The sequence below is a fragment of the Cibotium barometz genome, chromosome 6, assembly GCF_041138505.1.
Source record: "Cibotium barometz isolate CiBa-2024 chromosome 6, ASM4113850v1, whole genome shotgun sequence".
In the NCBI taxonomy this organism is placed as follows: Eukaryota; Viridiplantae; Streptophyta; class Polypodiopsida; order Cyatheales; family Cibotiaceae; genus Cibotium; species Cibotium barometz.
Genome location: NC_141051.1, coordinates 16329734 through 16346146, shown reverse-complemented (window position 1 = coordinate 16346146; position 16413 = coordinate 16329734). Strand labels below are relative to the sequence as shown.

Sequence of the window (16413 nt, the reverse complement as noted above, 5' to 3'; positions counted from 1 at the left end):
GTGAGGGAGGAGTGGGTGATGCAGGCAGAGTTGGGAGGTGAGTGGGTGCAGAGGACTGTGAGGGGAAGAGAGGGAGTGTGGTGGTGCTGGGTGGGGGTGATTGGGTGCTTGTGTTGAGGTGAGAGGAGCTAGGAGGAGGAGGTTGACGAGGGGGGGGGATAGATGAAGGTGGGGGTTGTTGATGGGGGTGGGTGCCCGGGGCTCCTCCATCACTATTGTCGTTGTCGTTGTCGTTGTTGGCTTCATCACGAGATATAAGATAAAGATCAACTTTGCTTTAGACAATACCAGTTTTGAAACAATATGATATTAATGTTAAACCAATAAGATACCGATTGGTGAACCAACTGCATACACCTAGGAACCTATAACTACAAACCAGTTTCAAACCAAATGTTTAACTTGCTATGATGGTTTTGTATTGCTGGTTGAACTATATTTGTTGCTTAAGGAGATGCATCCACAGGCACCAGTTCATCAACAAGCTTTTGAGAAATTAAAGCCATACTTTGTGCGCAAGCTCAAGGATAGATACACTTGTTCTGCTGCATAACACATGTTTAGATGTCATTCTTAAAAGATGCGTTGAACCAGATTAGAGGATCTACTTTTGGGTTGCATGGCAAGGCATGTCAATGTGATTGTGTCATTTGTAATGTGGGTTCTCAGCAGCCAGGTGGGTGTAAGGCTAAAGAGAAGTCCTACAAGAGCATCACAAGCGCATGGGAGTCCATCCTATGTTCCAAAGTTGAACGTACTATTTTCCATGCTTTGAAGTGTCTGATGGGGAGTTGCACTATCTATGGTCCTCGAAACATAGTAGTTTGTCCAGCTAAATCTGCATATGTTGGTCGACTTGTCATCGTGAAAATCTTTCAGGACATAGATTGTGGAACCACTGATGATGGCAAGACAAAGAAGAGGAAAGAGTTAATACACAAGGAAATGTTATGTAAGGCACTGAATCAAATGTTCAATGACCATCTCGAAAAGTTTATCAAACATAATTTTGTGTACAAGTGGCAAGCTGAGCAATACAAAGATTGCCTGTCCAATTTTCTCGAAGATGTAATATCTGTTGTAGACTTTGCTGAGAATTACTCTTTTAAGGAGCACAATGAGATATAGTCAATGCACTGGTATTCAAGCCAAGTGTCCATATTTGTGCATATTACATACTTTTGTATTGCAGGTGACATCCACAAAATGATTCACTTTTATATCTCTGATGATAAGAAGCATGATACCCATTTTGTGCAACATTGTTTCATGCTACATTATAATTGGCTATTACCCTATGGTATTCCCCTACAACGTTATTGGGTTTGGTCTGATGGTGCTTTGTCTCAATTCAAAGCAAAAAGGCCTTTCTACTTTGTTTCCAGGTACACTGCCATCACAGGTTTGCAAATGACTTGGAATTTCTTTGGCTTTGGTCATGGGGAAAGGGAGAGCACGACGGTGCAGGGGCTGTGGTGGTGAAGAGAGCACTAACTCATGAACAACTCAAGACTAATGGTGCTAAGCTCCAATGTGCAGTTGATGGCGTAAAGTTTTTGCAAGAAACACTCACCACTGGAGCCAAGTCCACATATGAATCGCAAGCTCGGTACACTAGTAGAGTCTTTTGGGAGATAAAGTTGGGTGATATTGATAGAGATGAGGCATGGAATGTCAAGGATGTAACAAACACAAGATTCCTACATTCAGTCTTTGCATACTCTCAGCACAATCCAACATCATTGAGGGTACGTTAGTTATTACATGTTATTGTAGTAATTGTGTGGAAATCTTATGGCATAGGTGCAATAATCCATCTCATATTCATAGCTGGGACTACATTTCCCTTGAACCATTGGTAGCTGGCACTGAAGAAGACAATGTTGGCATTGATGTTAACATTGCAAACATTGATGAGGAGGCCACCTACGAAGGGCACCATGATACCCTTAGTGATGTCCTTCTTGTAGGAGACAATTTTGCGGTAATAGCTGAAAAAAGAAATCTAGAGAATGCGGACTTTTACATTCTAAAATGCACAAAGGAGAAAGATCTTTGCAAAGAGATCTACAAAGGAAGGATGGGAGAATGCCATTGAACGAGGTTGTTTACTGTGAAAGGGTTCTTCTATGCACCTAAAGACAAGCAAACCTACGAGTTGTGGGATTACAAGTCGGAGGCCTTGATAGCGATGCATCTTGAACGAGCAATCAAACTTCCAATTGACCCACACTCATTTAACAAAAAGCTGTTTGTCTTATCCTGAGGTACATTGAAGCTGTGTACAATAGTATGCCATTCAATTTTTAACATACTTGTTAGATAGAAAGCTGTGTAAAATAGTATGCCATCCAATTATGTGCATACTTGACATGTTTCTATCTGTTCTCATGAAATTTAGTGCTTGGGGACTATGTATTATGTAGCTTCGATGATTCAATTCTCATGAATATTTGATTGGATGCATGTAAACCTTGTCAGAATGAAGATTTTGATGATTTGAGGTAGTTATGTATAGAAGCTTTAATGATTCATCTGCCAAAAAGAATTTCGCGCACGTGGGGGTTTGTTTAAAAAAACGTCCTTATTGATCGTGCTAACTCCCTTTTCAACTCGATATTGTTAAAAAATGCAGAAAACACTTGCTTTGCAAATGAGAAAATTAATCCTAAATTGGGGATTCCAATTAATATAACATCAAAACATGGAGACACTCAAGTAGTCAATAACGGTAGTAGAAATAACGCACAAAGAAGAAGAAGAGGAAGAAGACTTAAAAGAATCTCAATACTTCGAGTCTAATTTATACATACATCCGATTTTGTTCTGTTTATGATTGCAGCATATATTGGGTAATCATACACCATACTTTACAGTTGATTTGCATTGGGAGGAAGTGGACTTGATGAGGAGGTGGGCTTCATCTTCTTCAGTGGTCTTCCTTCTCCTTCCTCTTCTTCTTGAACGTCATCTACTGGGAGATATATTCTTGGTAGTTGCACCTTTGGAGGCAACAGTTCTGGAGGAACACACCGGCTCTTTCTTATCCTCATTAAATATCTTTTGCCATAAGGAGGCAATGCGTCTGGTTCATTTATTCCCGCCGCAAGATCTTGGGCTGTGATGACAGGTAGTAGGGGCATCTTAGCGCTTGACACCCATGCCCCTAACCAAACACCCGCAAAAGAAACTATTTCTCCACTAGCACCACGTTCTCAGCATTCAATGGCACACCATATCCACCACAAAACCTGGAAAGGAAATTTCACATTGTCTTTTGAGAATTCTTTATGAAATATAATGATCTGCACATTAAAATTGTAAGAATCATGATTCAAGTCAACTTACTATCAATTATAAGCAAGTGTCATAAAATGTACACATCAACTTACTATCAATTATAAGCAAGTGTCATAAAATGTACGCACCTTTTGATGATTCAAATGTCTTATATATTTAGCGAGACTAGAATCCTTTTGATGACTTGTTGATTTTGAACTCCTAGCACCGGATGATCTTGAGCCTCCTCCTCTCTTCAGGAAACCATCATCATATACAAAAACCTGCAAGTAATGTAATACGTTTAATCGACAAAATACACGTAAAACAAATACTAATAGCTTAAGAAGTTTTTGGTGTTGTTACCTGTTGATTTTCATCACCTTCAAGAATTTTGCTAGTCCACAAAGGGATCGTAGATTTACTGTCTTCATGTACGGTAGCTGCTATATATTTGCCCATATCTACCAAACCAAGACGGTTTGCAATTACTGTAGCCTTCTCCTTGAAAGGCAATTGGCTTTCATATGCCCTAGCTTCATTGAACATGTCCCTTAATGTATCCTTGCCGGGAAGATACTCGGAGTCCTAGACTACAGAATCAACTAGGAGGTGTTTGTCAACTCCTTGCTCTACCCACCCCATGTCTACTTCACTATAATTTGCTAAAACAGCCAAGAAATAGTCTTCGCGAATATTAAAATGATGCATAATGTCTATCAGTAATACATAATCACACTAGTCTACCATAGTAAAGCTAGGAAGCAAAGGATGAAGTGACAAGTCCCCTTGTTCGTTCTCATTAGGTGGACTAGCTTCCAATGGGATTATGCTCATGGGTGCTTCTGCATCGACACTAACAAGGGATGTACTAGTGGGAAAAGTTTCCTTTTCGGCCTCTGTCCTCTCCTTTGTTGGATCAATAGCGTCCTCTTCTTCAACTACATCATCCTTGCTTGGCACTTGACTTCTTGGTTATCTAGGGCTCAGAGTCTTCAATAAGGAGATGCAAAAAATAAAGAAATCCATAACTGTATTGGAGAAGGCAACACTTCTTTAAGTGTAATGGGTATTTCTCCTCTACTCTACTGTCGCAGCTAGGGATCTTTTCAAGACAGCGGTTGAGCCTTCTTTTCATGACTTTGTCAGTTGTAAAATCAAATGGATGAACATGTCGTTCACCATCGGATGTCACGATGTTGCCAGAAACTATCTGTTCATATTATTGCTCCTGGTTACCGAGAACAATCCTAGAAATCTTGATAATGTTCTCAAAAAAAGAAAATTTTGCATTGAACATTATAGACAATTCAAGAGCATGGTGGTGGACATGTGCATTGTATAGGAACATATCCAACTTTTCTGCAGCGCAAGACTCTTTCGCCTTGTCACCAGATTCCAAGAGAATGTCCAACTCAGGAGCCGACATGCCTAAAGAAACATTTCAGTCGATTAGGAAGAGCATGCTTAATATACAAGGGGTCAGTACCAAACGATAAGAGGCGTAAGTGATGCATGAGAGCACCTTGTCGCTTGGTACTGACCATAAATCAAAAGGATACAAAAGGGGTCAGTATCAAGCGATTAGGGGCTGCTACTATGCATGCGAGCTCCCTAGTGCATGGTACTGACCCCTTCTATATAAAAGGATAGACATGGGGGTAAACATGAGGCCATATGGATTATGGGGTCAATACCAAGCGATAGGGGGATTACACGATGTCCGCGAGCCCCTTACCACTGCGTATGGACCTAGATAACAAAATGGAAGATCCCAAAAGAAAACAAAAGAGGGTTAGTATGAAGCAATTAGGGGCTTATGCGGCGATGCCTGCTGCGAGTTCCCTACCGCTTGGTACTTAACCCTTTTGTATAAAAGGATAGACATGGGGGTAAACACGAGGCCATATGGATCATGGAGTTAGTACCAAAGCAATAGGGGGATTGTGCAATGTCAGCAAGCCCCTTACCACTTCGTACTGACCCAAATAACAAAATGGAAGATCCCAAAAGAAAAAAAAACAAAAGAGGATTAGTATCAAGCGATTAAGGGCTTACGTGATGCCTACGAGTTCTCTACCACTTGGTACCGACCCCTTCTGTACAAAAGGTTAAACATGGGGGCAAACACGAGGACATATGGATCATGGGGTCACCAAGCGGTAGGAGGATTACGCGATGTCCACAAGCCCCTTACGCTTCGTGCTGACCCAGATAACAAAATGGAAGATCCCAAAGGAAAAAAACAAAAGAGGGTCAGTATCAAGCGATTAGGGGCTTACGCGATGCCTACGAGTTCCCTATCGCTTGGTACTAACCCCTTCTGTACAAAAGGATAGACATGGAGAGGCAAACACAAGGCCATATGGATCATGGGGTCAATACCAGGCGGTAGGGGGATTACACGATGTCCACGAGCCCTCGCTTCGTGTAATGACCCAGATAACAAAATTAAAGTAAAGGGGGTCAATAAGAACAAGCTATAAGGCACTACAAGGATACCTTCTTTGGTGATGGTGGCGACGAGACGATTGCGGTAGGGGAGCTTGACACCACGGCAATGGCAAGGAATAGGTTAGACAATGGCGATGGTGATGCAGAGGGACGACACGAAGGGCAGAGAGCTCGACACCAAGGGTTTAGAAAGAGTTTAGGATGGGCAGAAAGCTCGATGTCCCCAAGGAGATTCACGCTGTTTTAGACCCACGTGGTGGTCTTAGCACCACGCGTGTGGTGTGTCCTATTCATAAGTGGCATTATAAGGTCTCAAACATTTATAAGCCATTTCACCCTTCATATATAAGGCCACTGAAAAATTTAAGGGTGAATTTTTCAATATCCCCTTATAATGCCTAGGGGAAAAACGGCATAAGAGACCGAGCAGAGTTTTTTCATTTCTGTATGTTGTGTGTGTGTGTGTGTGTGTGTGTGTGTGTGTAGTTGAGGACACCCGTGCTGGTCATGACAGGGACACCCACTCTCGAACTTGGAGAAGAGCAGAAGCATAAGACCAACCACAACAAGATGCCGCACAACCAGAACCTCATGCACAACTAGAACCGGAGGCACAACCATAAGCACAACTGAATGTTGCTGCCGCACAGTCACAACCGTTCGGTTCTGCCACCAGTGATGGTGATATTTTTCATGATGATCAAAAGCAGATGATGATGCATGGCAAGAATCCAACAGGATTCGTATAGAAATCGTCATTGAAGAAGAAAATACTAGACAATTAAGGGAGTTGGAGAATATTGCTCCCGTGAATATAGCATTTACAATTCGGGGAAGTAGGCTTGTTACTAGCTTAGATGCAGCTGACTTACGTGTTTTGCGATGTGGCGAGATACTAGAAATCACAAACATAGTCGTGTATATATCACTATGGTGTGTTGGCATGATTGTGCTGTATTCTATTTTCTAAATCTATTTTTTGCAAATCCTATTTCTATTTTCTCACAAATCCTAATTATATTTTCTATTCATTGTTTCTTGCAGGTATTATCTCTCTCTTCTACCTAAAGAGATACAAAATATTACATATGTTATAGACCCTCTCATATTAGGGAAATTGCAAAATGAGGGGACATCATTTTTGGACCTAATGGCTTGGTTTCAGGGGGTACAAATTATTGTCATGGCTTATAATTGAAAGATCACTATCCCCCTCCTTGATCAGGTGTGCGAATTATTGTCATGGCTTAACTGAAAGATCACTATCCCCCTCCTTGATCAGGTGCGAATTATTGTCATGGCTTATAACTGAAAGATCACTATCCCCCTCCGCGCAACGAATTCAGGGATGCTAGCAGCAGCGGAAGTAGCACTTCTTGCATGCGGCAAGGTCCCTCACTCGGGGCCTCGCCCACGGATATCCGGACAAGAGACTAATCCCTCAGTTCTTCAAAAACCGAACCCGAAAAAACTTCCCTCGCTCGAAAAGCACGGGTGATTCCTCCAGGATATTTTTACTCTAACGTAGTCAAGAGCCTTAACTAACTGAACTGATCTGACCGAACCCGTAAGTATCATAGTTAGATCAAGGAAAAAACGCACTTGGATCATAGAGACCAACACTTTTTTCCTCATTGAGAGGCACACCTGTTGATTCTTTTCCATAGAACATTTTTATCCAGGATTTACTTCATCTATCGTACTATAACAGAATTGAGTCTCATTTTAGGGATCCATCAGGGCAGCCTAACCCCATCTAGTCCCGTGGGTTAGCCAACCGTCCAACCACTGTAGTGATGGAATCCATTTAAGAATTTGGTTCAGTTTTGTCCCGCGTACCAGGGAAAAGAGTTCCCAGGCCCCCTAGCCGGATATTCATGCAAACTTAAAACTAGTCACACCACTTACACACCCAATATGCAATTGCCTTTTTCACAGATTCAACTGTCTTTAAAACAATCATTTAATGAGACTATAGTATCACTGATCATAATCCTCCAAACTTAATCCGGTTGAATTCTAATTTCTAATTTTTCCTTCATCGGTGTACTTATGGCATCATTGGCAAACGAGAACGCTCACCCCTTGTCCACTCAGGGGCCTTTTCAATAGTTCCTAGCTCATAGTACCCACCCGGAAATATATTCACTTATAAAAATAAAAATGGAATCTCCGTGGAAGATCAGCAAGATCAACCACCAACAGATCCATATAAAAGAGCCATGGATTCATCCGTTGAGGACCAACAAGGTCAATCAACCAGATCCATGCCCAAATTCAGAAAACAACTCTTACTCCTTGTTCCAATATCTTCCACGACATACGTGTAGGTATCTTCGGCGTCTCAGAGCCCGAGCACCGTATGGTCAGCACCCTCTAGGATCCTTCGCACGTCACCTAGCGCTTCACTCATAGGCTGCTTCCTTAGTCCCTCATCCACCATACCGGAAGCTCACCATTTAAATCAAACCGAGGTTGGTCAAGACCTCGGCCGACCTTGCTATGCGAGACGTCCTCCGTTGACTCTCCGTCAGCTGTTGCAACTTTATCAGACCTCGGCTGACCTTGCTACGCGAGACGTCCTCCGTTGACTCTCCGTCAGATAGGTCTCCACGACCTCATTCACAAGACGGTCAAAATGCTTCCCCAGCATTTTTGACATAAAACAGTCATTTAAAAATAGGTCATAAATACAGTTTCTATAACGAACTCTCGTCTTTCCACATTGTTTCACATCAATCCTCATTTATTTCATATGTATTCTCATTCTCATCACATCATTTTCCATCTCATCACATCTTTTCTCATTTATCGGCATTAGATATCATCCACTCACATCTACCCATATCCACATCTCATCACAGTCTCCTGGGAGCCCCCTCTGCCCATTTTTTTCACATTCATGAAAGTGTTGCTGCCCAAAACATTGCAAGAGCATGGTCATCTCAAAAGTCCCAATAAAATAGGCAGAGGGGGCTTGTAGGAGGCCGTGATATCGCGGCCTCCTTGGAGCCCCCTCTGCCTTTTTTTTTGCCTTCTTCAAAGCATTTCTAGTGTCATAAGTTGCCTTTACCTTGCCCTTTCATGGGCCAAAAAAATGGGCAGAGAGGGCTCCCAAAAGGTTGCGATATCGCGGCCTCCAAGGAGCCCTCTCTGCCTATTTTTTTGGCCCATTGCAATGTAGAAAAAAAGGTTAGAGAAGACTAATCGGGAAGGGAAGTTGTGCGACCTGCGCCTATGCTGTTGGAGGATGTTGTGCAACCCACGACCCGCTTTGCTCTTGGGCGACCTTGCATTGTCTTCCGAGCTACGACCCCCGAGCGGCGACCCTCGAGCTGCAACCTTCGAGTGGCATTCTAATCTCTGCGTCTTGATCTTCCTGCTACGTAAGGGAGGAGATGGGGAGGAGGAGTAAGGGGAGTGGAGGAGTAAACTAAACGACTAAAGACTAAAGACTAAGGGGAGGGAGGAGTAAGGACTAACTAATAAACTACTAACTAAAGACTAAAGAGTAACTAAACTACTAACCTAGACTACTAAACTAGACTAAAGACTACTACTAAGCTACTAGACTAAAGACTAACTACTAACTACTAACCTAGACTACTAAATACTAAAGACTAGACTAGCTAAACTAAACTAAAGACAGGACTAACTACTAAACTAAAACTAAATACTAACTACTAAACTACTAACCTAGACTACTAAACTAGACTAAAGACTAACTACTAAACTAGAACTACTAACTTCTAACTACTAAAGACTAACTACTAAACTAGAACTACTAACTACTAACTACTAACCTAGACTACTAGAACTACTAACTTCTAACTTCTAACTTCTAACTACTAACTACTAACCTAGACTACTAAACTAGACTAAAGACTAACTACCAAACTAGAACTATTAGCTGAATACTTCCTACTTAACTAGAACTAATTTATAGTAGTAGCTAACTATTTACCATTAGACTAAGCCTTCCCACTTACAACAACTTACTAACTAAGAAGTAACTAGTTAACCAAGACTAACTACTTATGACAGACTAACTACACCAGACTAACTATATATGATAAACTAAGCTAGAAGAGACTAACTGGAAGAGACTAACTAGAAACGGCTAAAATCTAACAAGTAGTAAACTTATGTGATGTATGGTACAACATTATTCACAAAGATCCGATGTGATCTATATTGGGTTAGTGGCAATTAAAGGGCCATAAATGGCAAAGCCGTTCTACAGTCCACATTAATCCATTTAGTATAGCTGCCCCTTGGACATTAAATTATGATCTCTTGGTATCCCTTGTTGAGGGGTTGAGGAAACCCATTCTCATCCACTAAAATATTCCATGACTTGCAGGATCAAAAAACATTATGGAGCACAATCTCCTCACAACCTTCGGTGCATTAGGTGGCGCATACTAAAACATAATTATTTATGCCTGCAAATTCTATGTGAACCAGATAGCTGCCACTTCTTGATTGAGCATTCAATTCAAAATATGGCATTTCTTGTCATTATTTGGCCACCATATCCGTTTGTGACATTCAAGTTGGACTATGCCGTATCAACACTTCTGGATACCACCTCTCTTTCTTCGTTGCTCTTCATTGTGTTTCTTTCTCCTAGCCATCCTCGCCTTAGAACCGAGAGGATTCAAAAGTTTGAATGCTAAAGTAGTGCAAGAGAAGATAATAAGTCCAAATGAAATGCATCTTTTCCATGTGCATACATAAAGTTCTATTACAAAGGTCTGACATACACAGTGACAATATCAAAGTTTCCACACTGCTCCTACAAGGACTTCATGCAACCAGATGCAAAGAAAGGGATGTATATTCCATGCAAGCACATCTACTTTATCTTCATCGGTGTTTTGGGATTGAGTGATAAAGTGGACAAGTTTATGCACCAATCAACTCTTACAAAGGTGGAATTGCTCCAACAAGCACTAGCTTCTCGTAGAAACCAGCCAAGTATTGGTCGGCCACTTGGTTGAATTTTGAGACTGCATAGGATCATTTTGGACCAGCATTATGTATTTGGAATAGGTATGAGGATGCATTAGCTTATTTTGGGAGAAGAATTTGAGAAACGCTTATATATATGTTCTTGATTTACAAAGAAACTTACTTTCTGTTGCATGGCTTGTGGATCTTGGTCTATTTGTTGGATTTGATAATACAAAGTGTCGCATATCGAAAAGGATGGCACCACTATTGCGGTTGCTCCTCGACATGGTAATCTCTTTGAACTTTCATTGAATGAGGATGTTGCAAATGTTGTTATAGCTCTAGGAGATCTGGATTGTAAGCTATGGAATCATCAGTTTGCTCACTCAAATTTCTCAAAGCTTCTTGATATTCATCCTCGTCATGATCTTGTGAGAGGTATGGACCTCAAATCTCACCCGCATATGGGGATATGTGAATATTGTACTCTAGGCAAACATCATCGTAAGCCATTTCCAATGTCTACAAATATTCATTCAAATAATCTTTTGGATCTCATTCATACTGATATTTGTGGACCCTTTCCTCCATCCAAGTCTTACTACTGTTACTTCATTACTTTTATGTATTCATGGTATACAAATGTCTTTTTGCTACGACATAAATTAGAAGCATTGGACACATTTAAGAGGTACCAAATATCTGTGGAGAATCACACTGGTCAAAGAGTCAAAATTCTTCGAAGTGATAATAATGGTGGTGAATATATTTCCAGCTTATTTCATGATCATTGCATCAACCACGGCATCCACCCATGAGTATACCATTCCATATTCTCCCCAACAGAATGGAGTTGCAAAAATCGAGAGCATCTTCTCTAATCTCGTTGTTGCGCGCTCCTCGCGAGGTAATATTCTGACGTTTTTGGGAAGGGGCCATCTTGGACGTCGTCTTGTAGGGCTTGCTGTCGAATTTTTAGACTTCTGAGTCGCTTTTTTCCTAGAAATAGAATTAGAGCACCCTTATCAGTGATGGATCGTGTATATCATAGCATGTATCCATCGCAGTATCGCCTTTTTATGCGTATGCGATTGAGGCAATGACTTTTGGAGCCAAGATGCTCTATGTATATATCAAAAACTTTTGATAATAAATGTCGTTTTACAAAAGATTCTAAATTATTTTCGTGGTTGTGAATTTTGGTTAGTAAAATTATCAGAGTGAATCTTGTTTTTGAGAATTATGATGGAATAATTATTGTTTAAGAAATAAATCTCAAAAATTAAATAATCATAAATCTGATGCCAAAGCTAAGTTGACAAAAATCTCGTTTTATTAGAATCATGAGGCGCGCGGCCCATGCTAGGCAACCGGATCCTCTTACCGATGAGATGAAGAGTTAGATCCGGACATTCGTAAAGCCGTGCACCGATCGTAACCTGGTCCATTTAGGGGGAAAGGGAAACAATTAGGAGAAACAGTGTATCATGTAATTTTGGGAATGTATAGAAGCGTCAAAGCTACCCTTAGCTACCCTTGATGTAATTTTGCTATTTTGATGTTGGGTAACGGTCTAAGAAACCTTGCTTCTAAATGTGTATGGCTTTCTTTGTCTTCAATAAAATCATGTGGACTTTTGAATTTTACATTAATAAATGGGAAACACCTATATTTGGAACATAAATGACTTGAGGATAATGAATTGATTTGTACATATTTACAATGATATAGATGCTCAAGTGGTTTTGGTTTTTCAATCTTTAAGAGACTACTGTTGTTTGAATAAAGGAAAAGTAATCGCTAAAATTTTAATCCTTGAAGTTCTTGACATTAAAAATAACGCGGGCGCAAAACATCAACCATAAATAAAGCAGAGGGCTATATTTAGAGATTTTCAATAAATAAATTTTAACTAGGGATATATCTACAATGTAATTTTTTAGAACATATAGGTGCAATTAGAGCTAACCACAAATTATAGTTTTGATATTGGATATATGTTCTAAAGACCGTTGCTCTCATATTTTTATGGATTTTTCATATAAAAAAAAACTCATGTACATAAGCTCTTTTCCAAAAATGAATGAGAGATACCTCTATTTGGAACATAAATGACTTGCACTTTGTTGTGAAAAAAAATCAACAACACCGCCACCTCGCTTGAACACAATCGCTCGAATTCTAGTAATCCTCACACAAGTGTACGCTTCCAGGAAGACATAGGTGTGGCTATAGGAAGGAACAAACGTGCACTTGTGGAAAATGAAGGAATGGACGTATGCTCTAGATGGTACGGGCGTACACTTACAGAAATGGAAGACGCGACCATGGCAAAGAAAAGGAACAAGCGTGGCAAAGAAGACACGAGCATACGCTTTTCAACAAGGGAATGGAACAGACATGGCTTCAGGGAAGGAATAGATATACACACTAGATGGTACGGGCATACGCTTTTAATGGTACGGCCATACGCTTTTAGTTTAGAGAGATCTTTAATGGTGCAGGTGCTGACAGCTACCCATTGAAATTCCCTAACATTACAGTTATACCCCTTTTTAAATGCTCTTTATGCTTAATTAATGTAATTTATTCCTTTTTAGATGCCCTCTACCCAATTTAATGTAAGAGATACTGGAAGATATGCTCTGGGGAATGGAATGGGTGTGGCAAAGTTGACACGGCCATGGCACTGAGAAAGGTACAGCCATATGCTTCTTAAAAACTAGACAAAAGTGAAACTTTTGCCTCTTCTCCTGAGATTTTTGATGATTCAAGTACTTCCTAGATGTTTTTTTGAGTTTTTCTTTTTGTAGGAGGCTAGAGCTAGTCTCTAGCTACCCAATGATGCCTAGAATGCCTAAGAAAACCTAATTACCTGAGATTAATTAGAGGATTAAGCTAATTATGAAAAACTTAACAAATGTTTAACAAAACAAAAAATTGCATGAATCTCAAGAGCAAAGTTCAAGCACCTACTTGTGTCTCCTGTATCCGATGAAGACTTCAACACTGATGCTCCATTAATCTCCATTGTAAGAGTAAACAAAATCAAGCAAGCAAACAAACACATCCAACATGCAACCACCGATGGATTTGCACTCCAACTGGGCAATGTGATGGCTCTAGCAAGTAAAATGTATGGAGGACCGACCCTACGCTAAATGCTCATCCCCGGCAGTGGCACCAAAGATGTTAACCAAAACATACTACCTTGCACAAGAGGGAGAGAAGAAGAGAATGATGTCATGCAAGGGTCAATTCGGAGACTTGCATTTAGCCAACCCTAATGATGGTTAACTCCCCTATGTGAGGTTGCTAGGGGCTCACTCCACCTCCACTTGTGTACTCAAATCGAGATCCACAAGCTAGGTAACAAGCAAGGAAGAAGGGAGCTATGGAAAGCTCTACCTCCACTTGATGCTAATGTGCAGCAAGAAGGATCTTGAGAGGAAGACAAGAGAAGGGAGAAGAGAAGAGAAGCTAGACTAGCACCATCCACTCCATGCATACACCACAATCAAGCAAGCAAGCATTCACAAACACGAGAGAGAGAGAGAGAGAGAGAGAGAGAGAGAGAGAGAGCAAGACTCAATTGTGATAAATGGGATTGTCCCTTTTCATATTCCATAAAATAATTTATATACATGAGCTCACTTTTTACAATGGCCGGCCACCCATTTACAATTGGGGGCCCAAAATTGGCTTCTTAGCTCTATGTACATGTTAGATATCCGTAACACCACTACGGGCGTTACCACGAGAGGGGACGGCCTCTGGCTCACCACCCAGCCATAGAGGAAGAATGAGGATTGCCCCTCATTCCCCAGGCTATATAGTGTGTGGCCTGCCGTCCACACTAGCCTGGCCGCCCATGACTCCGCATGGGCGTCCTCTCCCACTGAACCCCGGATATGGCCATCCGGTCTGCCGTCGGTCACACAGGCATTACAGCCTACGTGACATTACCCCCCCCTTAAGAAGAGTTTTCGTCCTCGAAAACAAACTAGGGAAACCTTTTGGAAATTGCACTACGGCGTTCCCAGGTTGCTACCTCCTCATCCCTATCTGTCCATTTAACAAGTACCTCCTGGTACACTTTATGTCGGGTTTGTCTATCACGATACTGTAGAATCTTTTCAGGTTCATGTGGTATCTTTGGTGGCTCTATCAAGTCCACCAAAATTTCTGGAGAAATTGCGTTCTCTAACCCGTGAACTGATTTCTTCAGTTTACTGACATGGAAGACAGGATGGACTTGAGAACTCTCCGGTAACTCAAGTTTATATGCTACGTCCCCAATCTTCTTAAGGATTTTAAAAGGACCACAATATCTCGGAGAAAGTTTATCACACTTTCCCATTTTCATGGTTTCTGACTGCGCAGGAACCTTGAGGAATACAAAGTCACCTTCTGCAAAGGTCACCTTTCTTCGTCCTTTATCCGCATAAGTTTTAGCGCGATCCTGAGCGCTACGAATGCTCTCACGTGCAGCTCTGAGCATATCATTCATATCTTCAAGGAAATCCTTGACAGATTGAATCTTCTCCTTTTCTAGGCCTACAGCCATCAGAGATCTCGGCTGGAATCCATACATTAAGATGAATGGTGTAAAGTCGCTGAGTGTTTGGAGCTGTTATTTTATAGGCAAACTCCAATAAGGGCAAGTACTCTTCCCAATTAGATTGCTTCTTACTAACATAAGAACGCAACATATCCTCTAGAATTTGGTTAACTCTTTCAGTTTGACCATCAGACTCCGGATGATCTGCCGTACTCATACTCAGAGTAGTATCCAACTTTTTGAAGACTTCCCTCCAAAAATGACTGTTGAACTTTCTATCTCTATCCAACACTATATCTGCGGGCAGGCCATATAGCTTGTAGAGATGTTCAATAAAGAGTTTTGCCAACTCTGGCGTTTTTACAGTTTTTTTCGTGGCAATAAACTTTGCCATTTTAGTTAACCTATCCACTACCACCCACACCGAGTCATTCCCTCGACTCGTCTTGGGTAAACCGGTAATGAAATCCATGGAAATGCTTTCCCATTTCCCTTGAGGAATCTCCAGCGGATGGAGTAGTCCTCCAACCTTAAGACGTTCATGTTTATTGACCTGGCACTTATTGCATTTCAGCACATAAGTCTGGATGTCCTTAAACAAACTAGGCCAATAAAACTGTCTTTTTACTAGTGCATAGGTCTTCTGAATCCCAGGATGACCCGCACTTGGACTATCATGACTTTCTTTAAGAATTTGGGCCCGAAAGTCACCAATAGTTGGTACACATATTCTACCCTTGTAGAGTAAGTACCCGTCGTCAATGGAGTAATTAGCATATTTCTCCCCCCGATGAAGTTTATCACTCCCCTTTGAAGCCGTGGCAGTCAAAGGTGATGAAGGGCCTACGTCAGAACTCTCCGGTTCCAAACTATACCCAGAAGACACGGCTAGTCTCTCCGGACTAACTCTCGCTTCCCTTCTCGTTGCACCTTCGGCCAGTCTCTCCGGACTAGCAATACGTGCCAACGAGGGAGGTGGTCGCGTCTGTGAAGAAGTGCGTACGCGTACAGCGCGCCAGACCTCTGTAAAAGATGGATCGTGCTCACATAAACCACGTAGGGACTCCAAGAAATCATTCTTGAAGACTATGAAACTAAGTTCATTTATCTGTGGCATACGACTAAGTGCATCTGCCACCACATTATACTTACCTTTCTGGTAA

General features: G+C 41.3%; 1 pseudogene; it reads left to right on the top strand.

The window, feature by feature from the left end:
* Positions 1–619: 619 nt before the first annotated feature.
* Positions 620–2098, top strand: LOC147637453 (uncharacterized; annotated as a pseudogene).
* The last annotated feature ends 14315 nt before the right edge of the window (positions 2099–16413 follow it).